At 39.2% G+C, this 16,896-nt stretch overlaps 1 protein-coding gene and 1 non-coding gene across 3 annotated transcripts in view; both read right to left on the reverse strand.

The window, feature by feature from the left end:
- The window catches only part of WIPF3 (WAS/WASL interacting protein family member 3), a 170,986-nt gene that overhangs the window by 79,634 nt on the left and 74,456 nt on the right, over positions 1-16,896 (reverse strand). The gene's annotated exons all lie outside the window — the stretch shown is intronic.
- On the reverse strand, positions 5,434-5,562 carry LOC128560618 (small nucleolar RNA SNORA19). The gene has a single exon (XR_008373096.1). It is a non-coding gene; the product is annotated as a small nucleolar RNA SNORA19 (small nucleolar RNA).

A 16,896-nucleotide genomic window follows, 5' to 3' on the forward strand; every position in this document is an offset into this window, starting at 1 on the left:
AAGAACCAAAAAATACTTGTACTGGCAGAAAATGTGACAAGGTAATATGAATGTAAGCTACCTACTATAAAAATTAATAAACCTTCTTAAGAAATCACATTAAAATTCTAATAATCTTTGTTACTTCATCTGTTCATTTTGAGTAACAATAGGTTCAGGTTGGCAACAACCATCAAAGAGATGGTTTTAAAGATGATGAATCTTTAACAAAGTGCAGAATGAAAATTTGATGTTCACCGTGGGGGAGGCTGTGTGTGCATGGGGGTGGGAGGCATATGGGAACTCTCTGTTCTTTCTGCTCAATTTTGTTGTGAACCTAAAACTGCTCTAAAAAATAAAGTCTATTAAAAAGTTAAATTGTATACACGCAGATACATTTCATTGTTTACATGGAATATATATTTTTGAAATCATAGTAGTAAAAGTTATCAAAGTCACTAGATGAAGTCACTGGTTAGAGGGTGGAAGGATGGCAGAAACCCCTATAATTCCAAAGGTCAGCAACAGCTAATCCCCACAGGAAAGTGGGGATTCTCTGAAAAGTATGTCTTCTTGAATTGGTGGACACCTGCACAGAGCTTTTTGGTTTGTTTTATCAAAAAATGAATTGGACACCTTACAAACCAGAAAAAAAATATCTGCAGAAGAGAAGTACTTAGGAAAGGGTTTAAGAACAATTTGTGGAAGTAGAATTTTTAAAACCCACGGTCTCAACTTTTTGTGGAATGAGGTGGGGCATAATGAAACAAAAATCAAGAAAAATAGATTTATCTATTTATATCTTCCTAAAATAACTGGAAAAAATGTTGCCATGATTCTTTGTAAAAGAGAAAAGACAGAGTTCAGCTTCTGAAATGCCAGGTTACAGGGGAACAAAGTTTAACTTCACCACATCACAGAGTGGGGACAGGGTGAGGAGAGGGGGCTGCTTAGGGTGCAAGACTAGGCAGGTGTATGAGTACCCAAAGCCAACACCCAGCACTGCCTACTCTGTCCTCTAGGCTGGTGAGGAAGGCTGCCATTTTAACCTGGCCTCTTAGTGACAAAGGTCTGTGACCATTCAGTTCGCTCTTTTTATTCTTTGCTACAATATAATTTCTTTGTATTATCTTTTCATATGTCTTATCTCAGGGTAGAGACCAATAGGCTCCACTGACCTGAGTCTCCAACAGCCTAGAATAGTGATTTGCAAAAAAACAGATGTGAGAGTAATTTGTGCCTACTAAAGGGTGGATTTTGAAATTTTCTAATGAAATGCGACAAAAATGAAAGCACATTTATTCCCCAAAGTTCTCATATTGCCCACAAGGTTTTTAGATGACAAGCACCTGACCCTATCAACCTTCTGTCTAAGGGTATGATCTCATTTTCTATTAGGAACCACTGATCTGATAAGGCAAAATAAATATAAACAAATAAATAAGAATGGTAACAAAAAGGAAAATTAAGTAAGTTTTTAAAGAGAGAACTACCAAGAGTTTTGCCTCTCATAATTTTAAAGTAAGAAAGGAAAGAAGTTATTTATTAAATATGACCAATATTTAGGGGGAAAAGTTATAATTTTTAAAGACAGGTTAGGGAAATTTACAAAGGGGAAAGAATATGGATAAAGAACAAAGGAGGGGGCGATGCCTGTAGCTCAAAGGAGTAGGGCGCTGGACCCATATGCTGGAGGTAGCGGGTTCAAACCCAGCCCCGGACACAAACTGCAAAAAAAAAGAAAAAAAAAAAAAGAACAAAGGAGGAAGGAGAAATATGTATAATCATTTCTGTATTTAGGAATGAAGAAAGTAGAAGATGTGTAAGGTGGGGTAAGTTTATAAGGGAAAAAGATGAATTAGCGAAGTCCGTGAGGGTGATTATCTATATATCTGTATCCAACTCTACAGGTCTAGCCATATCTACATACACACATATGTATATGAGAAATGCATAAAGAGTGATTGAGACAGAGATAGGGTTGCCATGTGAAATAGAGTACGCACAGTTACATTTGAATTTCAGATGAACAACAAATAATTGTTGTAGTATAATGTTTGCTATATGCTTATATGAAAGCAATTATTTGTTATTTAATTAAAATCCTAGTTTAACTGGCATCCTGTATTTTTCTTTGCTAACTCTGGCAACAGAGACAAAGTAATGAAAGAATGTAGAGAGAGACAAAGTGAAGGGACAAAGAACCAGCAGGAGTGAGATGACTTGTAGAAAGTAGAATTAACATTCACTTCTTATGGTTTCTCTGGCACATTTTGTATTTTTGTAACTCCAGGTGGTCTATACTAGGATCTCCTGAGGTTTTACCCTGGGCCTGCCCACCCACTCCAGCCATTACTGAGCCCCACCATTCCAGCAAGAATCAATTAGAGCAACAGAGATCCCAAGAATGGGAGTGAACAGGGGAATATGTTTTGTGATTGCTGAAAGACCGATTGCATCCTATAATGAATGCTGAATGATCCAAGGCAGCAAGGAATTGGCACCACTCTCTTTGTGAGTTCCTAGAAATAGCAGTTATCTGCCTATTGATTCAGAAATGCATTTCCCCGGTAGCACACCCAGCAATTTGCATCATTAGAAGCAAAGTACTAAATTAGGTCTTCGAGTCAAAAGCTTCCTTCTAATCAGAGATTCTGCATTTTTCTAAACTTCAGACAAAACAAAACAAGTAAGACCAAAACAAAACAGCTCAATAAGAAGGGGGAAAGGATCTTGATACACATTCTTGTAAAAGCACAGGAGTGAGGATACAAGACACAGATTTTGTCTGGGGGATGATGAATTCTGTCTCTAGAAAAATAAATTCACCCTCATGAGGTGTGGCGGGAGCATCTGAGAGGATAGAAGCTGGGACTTCAGGGGCCTGAGGGAGCCACAGGTGGTTTCCTCACCCACCTGCTAACAAAGGCATTGTGTATTAAGATTGCTAGGGCTATCATAACAAAGGACCGCAGACTGAGTGGCTTAAATGGTAGAAATTTATAATCTCAGAGACCTGGATGCTAGAAGTTCAAGATCAAGGAGTCAGCAGGTTTGGTTTCCTCTGAGGCCTCTGTCCTTGGCTTATCAATGGCCATCTTCTCCCTGTGTCTTCACATGGCCTTCCAGGTGTGTGCATCTGTGTCATATTTTCCTTTTCTCATACAGATACCAGTCATATTGGCTTAGGGCCCACTCATCTGACCTCATTTTACCTTAACTACCTCTCTAAATAAAGACCCTTTCTCCAGATACAGCCATATTCAGAGTACTGGGGATTGGGCTTTAACATAGAAATTTGGTTAGAAGTACACAACCCAGCCCCATAACAAGATGAGTCTGCAACCTAAGTGAGGCTGCATCAGTATCACCAACCTCCCTCTACTGGGTGCCTATGACATTGACCAAAAAAGTCAATAATTGTGAACCAGCAACCCAACTTGGGTCAGTTCTGCTGTAGGGTCTTCTGCACACCTTAGTGGGTCTGAGTTCTTCATCCATAAAACAGGACTTTTCAATTTGGCCCTCCCCTTTGGTGCATAAAAGTCAAACCGTTGTTAAATGTCGTCCAAATGCTCTGTCACAACATAGTGTCACCACATTAATGCTAATAATTAGCATTGTATGTTAATAGTGCATATGCAAATGCCATATTCTGTATTTCAGCTTCCAATTTCATCTCACTTTGGATTAAAGTATTGAGCCACAGCTGAAAATTCCTTTGAGGGTCTCAGAATAGCATTCCATAAATGCAAAGAAAATTCTGGGAGGGTTGCATCTTTGGTGAAGTCTTTTAAATTCTTTTTATGTTGATGCAACCAGCAGCAGGTGGCTTGGCTGTGCAGAACAAGCTTTGTTGTCGCCAGCGAACTTTGTGCTCATTCATTGACCACGTATTTCCTGAGGAGCTCCCAAGACTGGCCACCTTGCTAATTCATGCTGCTGATGCCAGAAAGGGCAAGGCAAGCACAGACTCCTTCCGCAGGGAGTTTGCCAACATGCAGTGAAGATGGGGGATAAACAAGTCACCTGAAGGGTAATGAACTTGGTGAGATTCCTATCAGACATGAACACTGCAACAAAATGTGAGCTTTCCCTTTACATGTTCATGTGAACTATAAAGCCAGGGAAATGTCAGCAGAAGGACATAAAGCACCACGTGTGCCATCGCACCACTGCCAGTGAATGAGCAATTACTTTTATGTGCTTACTCTCTACTAAGCACTTCACATGAATTAATTCATGTAGTTGTCACATCAACCATAATGAAACAGTATTTTAATAGAGAATGAAATCAAGGCAAAGAAAATTTAAGTGATTTGCCCAATGGAGGCCACACAATTTCCAGGATAGGAACCCAGGAAGTCTGACTCAGAAGGCTAAACCAGCAAGCTATGATGTCTCTGAAAGAAAGGGCCTCATCAGGTCTCTGTGTGCGAAACACTGTCAGAGCCTGTTCCAGATCTGGCTGCCTGGCGTTTTAGGAAGGCCTCAGCCATGTCTGTCATAATTGCAGTGGGAAACAATGTGGCTGAAGGGACAGGACGCAGAGGAAGGGGTCCAAAGACTCTGGCAGGTACGGAACCTTGCGGCTCCGGTTTCTTTCTCTAGGAATCTGCCTCCACGATGAATACGACCATCACAGAAGCTGTGGGTACATGCTCAGTCTGAAATGGAGGCTGACTTCAGACGGTTCCTCAACACGCTGGCTGCCTGCTGTCACTGCAAGGGTAACTCCCAGGACGGCATGCACACCGTTGCAGGACAGACTGCCGAGAGTACCAGAGAACAAGAGCTGGTGGGACCATCCAGGCCAGCTCCACAGTCCCTCAGGGCCCAGCAGGGTGGATTTCTTGTTGCTCACACCCCCTTTACTAGTTTTCCTTCCTCACTCCCTCATTAGGGTGTCCAGAAAATAACTTCCAAATAAACTCCCTGCATGCAAACCCTCATCTCAGAGTCTACTTTCACAGAAACCCAACCTTAGACCTTACCTATCTCACAAAGGGTACTGAAAAATACAATGAGATTCTACAAGAAGATGTGTGTTGAATCGTCAGCAAAATGTTAGAGGATATACTATTAAGAGAAATAATATGAAGATACTGTTATAATTGCCATGGAAAATTCTCCCTGCCTATAAGTGACTTTTGGACACACATACCCTCTTTTAACCTGTCCTCCCATCCTGAAACTCAGACATTACCACCGGGTCTGTGTTAGAAGCCCTGAGTTTGGAGTAAGGGGTAGCTACATTTGGCAGCAAAGAGAACAAAAAGGACTGGTGAAATGCACTGATTCCTCAAGAAAGGGGCAACCCACAAGAAGTTATAGTGGATTAGGGACCCTGAGGGTTATTGCTCAGAGTGTCAGAGCAGTGAATTAGGGAACTGGGCGCTGAGGGAGCTTTTGCTGGCCTTAGTCCTCCTGGTGTCTGGGCCTTTTTTTTTTTTTTCTTGTCTGAAGGAGACTGGCAGCATTACTACTTACAGTTATACTGCTAATTAACCTTCAACTATTTGTATAGCACATAAGAAATAACACTGCTCACATATAAAGAAAGCAGGTCAATGAAATGTGCACTGGTGTCTGGGCCTTAAAGCAACACATGCTGGAATAATGTGGCCTCAATTCACGTCACCTAAGAACAAGGGTGTGTGTGATCTTGTGTGAGTTTTAAAGAGTTCACCAAAAAATCTCACTTGGTGCCTAGCACCAGCCCCAACTAGCTGATATGGTATGGTCATGTCTCCTTTTCTCCAGTCAGCCAGTCTCCCAAAAATCCCATTTTACACTTAGGAACCCAGACTTCAAAGACCATGTTTATTTTATTTTATTTTATTTTATTTTATTATTAAATCATAGCTGTGTACGTTACTGCGATCATGGGGTACCATACACTGGTTTTACAGACTATTTGACATATTTTCAACACACTGGTTAACATAGCCTTCCTGGCATTTTCTTAGTTATTGTGTTAAGACATTTACATTACACATTTACTAAGTTTCACATGTACCCTTGTAAGATGCACGGCAGGTGTAATCCCACCAATCACCCTCCCTCCACCCATCATCCTCTCTCCCCTCCCTCTCCCCCTTCCACGTATTCTTAGGTTATAATTGGGTTATAGCTTTCATATGACAGCCATAAATTAGTTTCATAGTAGGTCTGAGAACATGGGATACTTTTTCTTCCATTCTTGAAATACTTTACTAAGAAGAATACGTTCCACCTCCATCCATGTAAACATGAAAGAGGTAAAGTCTCCATCTTTCTTTAAGGCTGCATAATATTCCATGGGTGTACATACACCACAATTTATTAATCCATTCGTGGATCGATGGGCACTTGGGCTTTTTCCATACTTAGTGATTATGAATTGGGCTGCAATAAACATTCTGGTACAAATATCTTTGTTATGATGCGATTTTTGGTCTTCTGGGTATATACCTAGCAGAGGAATTATAGGATTGAATGGCAGATCTATTTTTAGATCTCTAAGTGTTCTCCAAACATCTTTCCAAAAGGAATGTATTAATTTGCATTCCCACCAGCAGTGTAGAAGTGATCCCTTTTCTCCACATCCACGCCAACATCTCTGGTCTTGGGATTTTGTGATATGGGCTAATCTTACTGGAGTTAGATGATATATCAAAGTAGTTTTGATTTGCATTTCTCTGATGATTAAGGATGAAGAACATTTTTTCATATGTCTTAGGCTGTGCGCCTGTCTTCTTCAGAGAAGTTTCTCTTCAAGTCCCTTGCCCAGCCTGCAATGGGATCACTTGTTCTTTTCTTGCTTATACGTTTGAGTTCTCTGTGCATTCTGGTTATTAAACCTTTGTCAGAGACATAACCTGCAAATACCTTCTCCCATTCTGAGGGCTGTCTGCTTGCTTTACTTACTGTGCAGAAGCTTTTTAGTTTGATCAGGTCCCAGTAGTGTATTTTTGAAGCTGCTTCAATTACCCGGGGGGGGTCCTCCTCATAAAATATTCACCCACACAGATTTCTCCAAGGGTTTTCCCTGCACTCTCTTCTAGTATTTTTATAGTTTCATGTCTTAAGTTTAAATGTTTAATCCAGTGACAGTCTATCTTAGTTACTGGTGAAAGGTGTGGGTCCAGTTTCAGTCTTCTACAGGTTGCCAGCCAGTTCACCCAGAACCATTTACTAAATAGGGAATCTTTTCCCCACTGAATGTTTTTAATTGCCTTGTCAAAGATCAAATAATGGTAAGTAGCTGGGTTCATCTCTTGGTTCTCTATTCTGTTCCATACATCTACCTCTCTGTTTTTGTGCCAGTACCATGCTGTTTTGATTACTATCGATTTATAGTATAGGCTGAGGTCTGATAGCATGATTCCTCCTGATTTGTTTTTATTTCTGAGTAATGTCTTGGCTATTTGAGGTTTTTTCTGATTCCATATAAAATGAAGTATTATTTTTTCCAAGATCTTTAAAGTATGACAGTGGAGCTTTAATAGGGATTGCATTAAAATTGTTTATTGCTTTGGGTAATATGGACATTTTAACAACATTAATTCTTCCCAGCCATAAGCACGGTATGTTTTTCCATTTGTTAACATTTTCAGCTATTTCTTTTCTTAGAGTTTCATAGTTCTCTTTACAGAGATCTCTCAAGTTCTTTGTTGGATAAACTCCCAAATATTTCATCTTCTTTGGCACTACCGTGAATGGAATAGAGTCCTTAACTGTTTCTTGAGCTTGACTGTTGTTGGTATATATAAAGGCCACCAATTTATCAATGTTGATTTTGTAACCTGAGATGCTACTGCATTCCTTGATCACTTCTAAGAGTTTTGTAGTAGAATCCCTAGTGTTTTCCAGATATACAATCATATCATCTGCGAAGAGCAAAAGTTTGATCACTTCTGACCCTATATGGATACCCTTGACCGCCTTTCTTCCCTAATTGCAATGGCTAAAACTTCCATTACAATGTTAAAGAGCAGTGGAGACGATGGGCAGCCTTGTCTGGTTCCTGATCTGAGTGGAAATGATTTCAATTTAACTCCATTCAATACGATATTGGCTGTGGGTTTGCTGTAGATGGCCTCTATCAGTTTAAGAAATGTCCCTTCTATACCGATTTTCTTAAGTGTTCTGATCATGAAGGGATGCTGGATATTATCAAAAGCTTTTTCTGCATCGATTGAGAGAATCATATGGTCTTTGTTTTTTAATTTGTTACTGTGCTGAATTATATTTATAGATTTACGTATATTGAACCAGACTTGAGACGCTGGGATAAAACCAACTTAGTCATGATGTATAATTTGTTTGATGTGTTGCTGGATTCTGTTTGTTAGGATCTTGTTGAATATTTTTGCATCTATATTCATTAGTGATATTGTCTATAATTTCCTTTTCTTGTTGGGGCTTTTCCTGGTTTGGGGATCAGGGTGATGTTTGCTTCATAGAATGTGTTGAGTAGTCTTCCTCCTTTTTTTATATTTTGGAACAGGTTGAGTAATATAGGTACTATTTCCTCTTTAAAGGTTTGGTAGAATTCTGACATGAAGCCATCTGGTCCTGGGCTTTTCTTTTTAGGGAGATTTTGTATGTTTGATGCTACTTCTGAACTTGATATAGGCCTGTTCAACATTTCCACTTGATTCTGGCTAAGGCTTGGAAGGTGATGTGCTTCCAAGTATTGGTCAATTTCCTTTAGATTTTCATATTTCTGAGAATAAAGGTTCTTGTAATATTCATTAAAGATGGACTGGGTGGAGCAAGATGGCAGCCGAGTAACAGCTTCCTTGCATCTGGGCACCGTGAGTCTGGGGATATAGGACTCCAGGCATCTCTGGCTGGTGGGATCTGCCTATCATCACCCCTGAGAGGATACAGGGAGTCGGCGAGAGACTTCTGGACCCCAAGAGGAGAACTAAAGCAGTGGAAAACCGGCAAGTGGTCGCGTGTGTTCAATCCGCCTAAACCCGCCCGCAACTGTAAGTTCAGTAGCAGCGAGACTGCAAACCAGAAAGGCCTTACCTGTGAACTGTTTTGGTGTCTTTGGACTTGGCACTCAGCTGAACTGCCTTGGGGAGAGCCTGAGCGGGAGTGCGGAGAACTCTGGCCTTTGTCTAGGGCCCCAGTCTGAGCCGCTGAGCCAGACGGAGCTAATAGAGTTTGGCTGTGGGTAACAGGCAGACATTGCGAGCGATCTGCCCTGGCAAGCTCCGCCCTCAGGGTCGCAGAGCTGGAATTGAGTGGGAGCTGGTAACCCAGCGACCAAGTAGCCTAAGGGCGGGGTCTGAGCCGCCTTGCAGCCCTAACCCTCGGGGGCAGAGGGAGACCAGTTTTGACACACAGGGTAGGTGGATAGCCACTTCAGCAGTGATTCCAGCAACAAGCACTTCCCTGAGAAAGCTTCTGCTCAGTAAGTGAACAAGTTCAAAGTGCCTTTTAAGTGGGCTGAAGAGAGATTTAGGGTGTCTACCTGCTGGGGTTCGAGAAACTAGCAGCCTCCAGTCGTATCAGAACTGTGATTAACATCTCATACCCCAGAAGACCACGTGTTGCCCAGACAATATTCAATTCCATATACATACTGCTTTGTTTTTGGTTGCGTGTGTGTTTTTTTTTGTTTCTTTGTTTGGTTTTTTTTTTGGTTTGGTTGTTTTTTTTGTTTATTTTGACGTTCTAGATTGTTGTTTTGTTTTTTAAGTTCAACCTTTTCCATACAGATCCTTTTTCTTTCTCAATTTTTCTAGTTTAATTATAATTTCCCATTGCTGCCTATTTCAATAATCTGAACTTCATTTTTGTTAGTGTTTCTACCACTATTATTTGGTTTTTCCAGCCAATTTTATCCCGTAAAGTTTTCTGTTTGCTTGTTTTGGTTTGATTTATAGCATTTTTGTCTTTCCTCTCTACTTGGTGGAGGTGGGGTACTGTGTCTGATCAGGTTAGCAAAGAGCTGCTGACCTCAAGGGAACCACCCCACTTGGCACCCCCAGAAGGTGTTTTTTTTTTTTTAAGGTTGTATCAAAGTACCCTACTGTACACCTATATTGCTCTGTCTCCCTCTTTCTGTGCCTCTCTTCTTTTTGTCAATATTCCTTTCACCCAACCACTCTCCTTTCTCTATTTTTCTTTTTTTTCATTTTTTTTTTTCTTATCACTCAGTCCTCATTTCTTTCATCGCTTTTTTGCTCTTAAACCTTCTCACCCTTCTGGTCCTGTAACCCTTAGTCCACAGGCACAAGAACTTAAAGAGCAAGAGGAATTGAAAGGAAAATTAGGGCAAGTAAACAGATAAAAGAAATCACCCATGAGGAAGAATCAGCAGAAAACTCCAGGCAACATGAAGAACCAGTCCAGAACTACCCTGCCAAGGGACCATGAGGTAGCTACTGCAGAGGATTCCACCTATACAGAAATGTTAGGAATGATAGAAAGGGAATTTAGAATACACATGTTGAAAACAATGAAGGAAATGATGGAAACAATGAAGGAAACTGTTAATAAAGTGGAAAATAACCAAAAGGAAATTCAAAAACAGAATCAAATAAGAGATGAACGATATGAAGAATATAAAAAGGATATAGCAGAGCTGAAGGAAATGAAACAGTCAATCAGGGAACTTAAAGATGCAATGGAAAGTATCAGCAACAGGTTAGACCATGCAGAAGAAAGAATTTCAGAGGTTGAAGACAAAGTTTTTGAGATAACTCAGATAGTAAAAGAGGCAGAAAAGAAGAGAGAGAAAGCAGAACGTTCACTGTCAGAATTATGGGACTTTATGAAGCGTTCCAACATACGAGTTATAGGAATTCCAGAAGGGGAAGAAGAATGCCCCAGTGGAATGGAAGCCATACTAGAGAATATTATAAAAGAAAATTTCCCAAGTATCACCAAAGATTCTGACACACTGCTTTCAGAGGGATATCGGACCCCAGGTCGCCTCAACTCTAACCGAGCTTCTCCAAGACACATTGTGATGAACCTCTCCAAAGTCAAGACCAAAGAAAAGATTCTGCAAGCTGCCAGGAGTAAGCGCCAGTTGACCTACAGGGGCAAATCCATCAGATTGACCGCAGACTTCTCTAATGAAACTTTCCAAGCAAGAAGACAATGGTCATCTACCTTTAATCTACTTAAACAGAACAATTTTCAGCCCAGAATTCTGTACCCTGCTAAGCTAAGCTTCAAAATTGATGGAGAAATCAAATCATTTACGGATATACAAACATTGAGGAAATTCGCCACAACAAGACCAGCTCTACAGGAAATATTTCAACCTGTTCTGCACACTGACCACCACAATGGATCAGCAGCAAAGTAAGAACTCAGAAATTAAAGGACAGAACCTAACCTCCACACTGATGCAAAAGATAAAACTAAGCAATGGACTCTCACAAAATAAGACGAATAGAATACTACCACACTTGTCAATTATCTCAATAAATGTTAATGGCTTGAATTCCCCACTGAAGAGACATAGATTGGTTGACTGGATTAAAAAACACAAGCCATCCATTTGCTGTCTGCAAGAAACACGCCTGGCTTCAAAAGACAAATTAAAGCTCCGAGTCAAGGGTTGGAAGACAATTTTTCAGGCAAATGGAATTCAGAAGAAAAGAGGAGTTGCAATCTTATTTTCAGACACATGTGGATTTAAAGCAACTAAAGTCAAAAAAGACAAAGATGGTCACTTTATATTGGTCAAGGGAAAACTACAACAAGAAGACATTTCAATTCTAAATATTTATGCACCCAATTTAAATGCTCCCAGATTCTTGAAGCAGACCTTACTCAGTCTGAGCAATATGATATCTGATAATACCATCATAACAGGGGACTTTAACACTCCTCTTACAGAGCTGGACAGATCCTCTAAACAGAAATTAAACAAGGATATAAGAGACTTAAATGAGACTCTAGAACAACTGTGCTTGATAGACGCATATAGAACACTCCACCCCAAAGATAAAGAATATACATTCTTCTCATCACCCCATGGAACATTCTCCAAAATTGATCATATCCTGGGACACAAAACAAATATCAACAGAATCAAAAGAATTGAAATTTTACCTTGTATCTTCTCAGACCATAAGGCACTAAAGGTGGAACTCAACTCTAACAAAAATGCTCGACGCCACCCAAAGGCATGGAAACTAAACAATCTTCTGTTGAATAACAGATGGGTGCAGGAAGAAATAAAACAGGAAATCATTAACTTCCTTGAGCATAACAACAATGAAGACACAAGCTACCAAAACCTGTGGGATACTGCAAAAGCAGTTTTGAGAGGAAAATTCATTGCTTTAGAGGCCTACATTCGAAAAACTGAAAGAGAGCACATCAACAATCTCACAAGAGATCTTATGGAATTGGAAAAAGAAGAACAATCTAAGCCTAAACTCAGTAGAAGAAAAGAAATATCCAAAATCAAATCAGAGATCAATGAAATTGAAAACAAAAGAATCATTCAGAAAATTAATGAAACAAGGAGTTGGTTTTTTGAAAAAATAAATAAAATAGATAAACCATTGGCCAGACTAACGAGGAATAGAAAAGTAAAATCTCTAGTAACCTCAATCAGAAATGATAAAGGGGAAATAACAACTGATCCCACAGAGATACAAGAGATCATCTCTGAATACTACCAGAAACTCTATGCCCAGAAATTTGACAATGTGAAAGAAATGGATCAATATTTGGAATCACACCCTCTCCCTAGACTCAGCCAGGAAGAAATAGAGCTCCTGAACAGACCAATTTCAAGCACTGAGATCAAAGAAACAATAAAAAAGCTTCCAACCAAAAAATGCCCTGGTCCAGATGGCTTCACTCCAGAATTCTATCAAACCTTCAAGGAAGAGCTTATTCCTGTACTGCAGAAATTATTCCAAAAAATTGAGGAAGAAGGAATCTTCCCCAACACATTCTATGAAGCAAACATCACCCTGATACCAAAACCAGGAAAAGACCCAAACAAAAAGGAGAATTTCAGACCAATCTCACTCATGAACATAGACGCAAAAATTCTCAACAAAATCCTAGCCAATAGATTACAGCTTATCATCAAAAAAGTCATTCATCATGATCAAGTAGGCTTCATCCCAGGGATGCAAGGCTGGTTTAACATACGCAAGTCTATAAACGTTATCCACCATATTAACAGAGGCAAAAATAAAGATCACATGATCCTCTCAATAGATGCAGAAAAAGCATTTGATAAAATCCAGCATCCTTTTCTAATTAGAACTCTGTATAGGCATAGGTGGCACATTTCTAAAACTGATTGAAGCTATCTATGACAAACCCACAGCCAATATTTTACTGAATGGAGTAAAACTGAAAGCTTTTCCTCTTAGAACTGGAACCAGACAAGGTTGTCCTCTGTCACCTTTACTATTCAACATAGTGCTGGAAGTTCTAGCCAATACAATTAGGCAAGACAAGGAAATAAAGGGAATCCAAATGGGAGCAGAGGAGGTCAAACTCTCCCTCTTTGCTGACGACATGATCTTATACTTAGAGAACCCCAAAGACTCAACCACAAGACTCCTAGAAGTCATCAAAAAATACAGTAATGTTTCAGGATATAAAATCAATGCCCACAAGTCAGTAGCCTTTGTGTACACCAACAACAGTCAAGATGAGAAGCTAATTAAGGACACAACTCCCTTCACCATAGTCTCAAAGAAAATCAAATACCTAGGAATATACCTAACGAAGGAGGTGAAGGACCTGTATAAAGAAAACTATGAAATCCTCAGAAAGGAAATAGCAGAGGATATTAACAAATGGAAGAACATACCATGCTCATGGATGGGAAGAATCAACATTGTTAAAATGTCCATACTTCCCAAAGCAATCTACCTATTCAATGCCATTCCTATCAAAATACCAACATCATACTTTCAAGATTTGGAAAAAATGATTCTGCGTTTTGTATGGAACTGGAAAAAACCCCGTATAGCTAAGGCAGTTCTCTGTAATAAAAATAAAGCTGGGGGCATCAGCATACCAGATTTTAGTCTGTACTACAAAGCCATAGTGCTCAAGACAGCATGGTACTGGCACAAAAACAGAGACATAGACACTTGGAATCAGATTGAAAACCAAGAAATGAAACTAACATTTTACAACCACCTAATCTTTGATAAACCAAACAAGAACATACCTTGGGGGAAAGACTCCCTATTCAATAAATGGTGTTGGGAGAACTGGATGTCTACATGTAAAAGACTGAAACTGGACCCACACCTTTCCCCACTCACAAAAATTGATTCAAGATGGATAAAGGACTTAAACTTAAGGCATGAAACAATAAAAACCCTCCAAGAAAGCATAGGAAAAACACTAGAAGATATTGGCCTGGGGGAAGACTTCATGAAGAAGACTGCCATGGCAATTGCAACAACAACAAAAATAAACAAATGGGACTTCATTAAACTGAAAAGCTTCTGTACAGCTAAGGAGACAATAACCAAAGCAAAGAGACAACCTACACAATGGGAAAGGATATTTGCATTTTTTCAATCAGACAAAAGCTTGATAACTAGGATCTATAGAGAACTCAAATTAATCCACATGAAAAAAGCCAACAATCCCTTATATCAATGGGCAAGAGACATGAATAGAACTTTCTCTAAAGACGACAGACGAATGGCTAACAAACACATGAAAAAATGTTCATCATCTCTATATATTAGAGAAATGCAAATCAAAACAACCCTGAGATATCATCTAACCCCAGTGAGAATGGCCCACATCACAAAATCTCAAAACTGCAGATGCTGGCGTGGATGTGGAGAGAAGGGAACACTTTTACACTGCTGGTGGGACTGCAAACTAGTACAACCTTTCTGGAAGGAAGTATGGAGAATCCTCAAAGCACTCAAGCTAGACCTCCCATTTGATCCTGCAATCCCATTACTGGGCATCTACCCAGAAGGAAAGAAATCCTTTTATCATAAGGACACTTGTACTAGACTTTTTATTGCAGCTCAATTTACAGTCGCCAAAATGTGGAAACAGCCTAAATGCCCACCAACCCAGGAATGGATTAACAAGCTGTGGTATATGTATACCATGGAATACTATTCAGCCATTAAAAAAAATGGAGACTTTACATCCTTCGTATTAACCTGGATGGACGTGGAAGATATTATTCTTAGTAAAGCATCACAAGAATGGAGAAGCATGAATCCTATGTACTCAATTTTGATATGAGGACAATTAATGACAATTATGGTTATGGGGGGGGAAACAGAAAGAGGGAAGGAGGGAGGTGGGTGGGGCCTTGGTGTGTGTCACACTTTATGGGGGCAAGACATGATTGCAAGAGGGACTTTACCTAACAATTGCAATCAGTGTAACCTGGCTTATTGTACCCTCAATGAATCCCCAACAATAAAAAAAAAAAAAAAAAAGAAAATTTGCACAAATTCCCTACAAAAAAAAAAAAAAAAATATTCATTAAGGATTTTTTGAATTTCTGAGGAGTCTGTTGTTATTTGGTCTTTGTCATTTCTGATTGATGAAATTAGAGATTTTACAGTTTTTTTTCCTGGTTAGGTTCGCCAAAGTTTATCTATTTTATTGACCTTCTCAAAAAAACAACATTTTAATTTATTGATCTGTTGTATAATTCTTTTGTTTTCAATTTCATTTAATTCTGCTCTAATTTGGTTATTTCTTTTCTTCTATTGGGTTTGGGGTTGGAATGTTCTTCCTTTTCCAGTTGCTTGAGATGTCCCATTAAGTTGTTAACTTCCTCTCTTTCCATTCTCTTGAGGAAGGCTTGCAATGCTATAAATTTCCCTCTTAGGACTGCCTTTCCAGCATCCCAGAGGTTCTGGTAATTTGTGTCTTCATTGTCGTTTTGTTCCAAAAAATTTGGCAATTTCCTTCTTAATCTCATCTATGACCCAGCTATCATTCAGCATAATTTATTTAATTTCCATGTTCTTGTATGAGTATGCAGATTTCTGTTGTGACTGAGTTGAACTTTGATTCCATGGTGGTCCGAGAAGATGAAAGGAATAATTTCTATTCCTTTAAATTTACTGAGGTTATTCTTGTGACCTAAGATGTGATCGATTTTGGAGTATGTTCTGTGGGCTGAATAGAAGTATGTGTATTCAGTTTTGTTGGGATGAAATGTTCTGTAGATGTCTGATAAATCCAAATGTTAGATAGTTAGGTTTAAATCTAAAATTTCTTTGCTCGCCTTCTTATTGGAGGATCGATCCAACACTGCCAAAGGAGTGTTGAAATCTCCAATTATTATGGAGCTGGAGGAAATCAAGTTGCTCATGTCTGTTAGAGTTTCTCTTATAAATTGAGGCACATTCTGGTTGGGTGCATAAATATTAATAATTGAAATCTCATCATATTGAGTATTACCCTTAACAAATATGAAGTGACCATTCTTATCCTTCATTACTTTTGTTGGTTTAAAGCCTATTGTATCTGCAAATAGAATCGCAACACCTGCTTTTTTCTGATTACCATTTGCCTGAAATACGGACGACCATCTTTTCACCCTGAGTCTATATTTATCTTTTAAGGTAAGATGTGATTCTTGTATGCAGCAAATATCTGGCCTGAGTTTTTGTATCCAGTCAGCCAACCTGTGCCTCTTTAGAGGACAGTTTAAGCCATTCACATTAATGGAGAATATTGATAAGTCTAGTAAAATTTTGGGTATCAAGTTTTTCGAAACTCCAGTGGACATTTTTAATCCTTTCACACTGTGGAAATTGGAGTTTGTTCAAAAGTTTCTGAGTGAGTTTACTTTTATGGTAGAGGATTTGGCTGGTCATTATAGAAGATAGGTCTGAGAATATCCTGAAGAGCTGGTTGGGTTATGGCAAATTTTTTCAAACTGTGAATGTCATTAAAGTATTTCATTTCTCCATCATAAAT

This window comes from Nycticebus coucang, chromosome 11 (genome assembly GCF_027406575.1).
Source record: "Nycticebus coucang isolate mNycCou1 chromosome 11, mNycCou1.pri, whole genome shotgun sequence".
Lineage (NCBI taxonomy): Eukaryota > Metazoa > Chordata > Mammalia > Primates > Lorisidae > Nycticebus > Nycticebus coucang.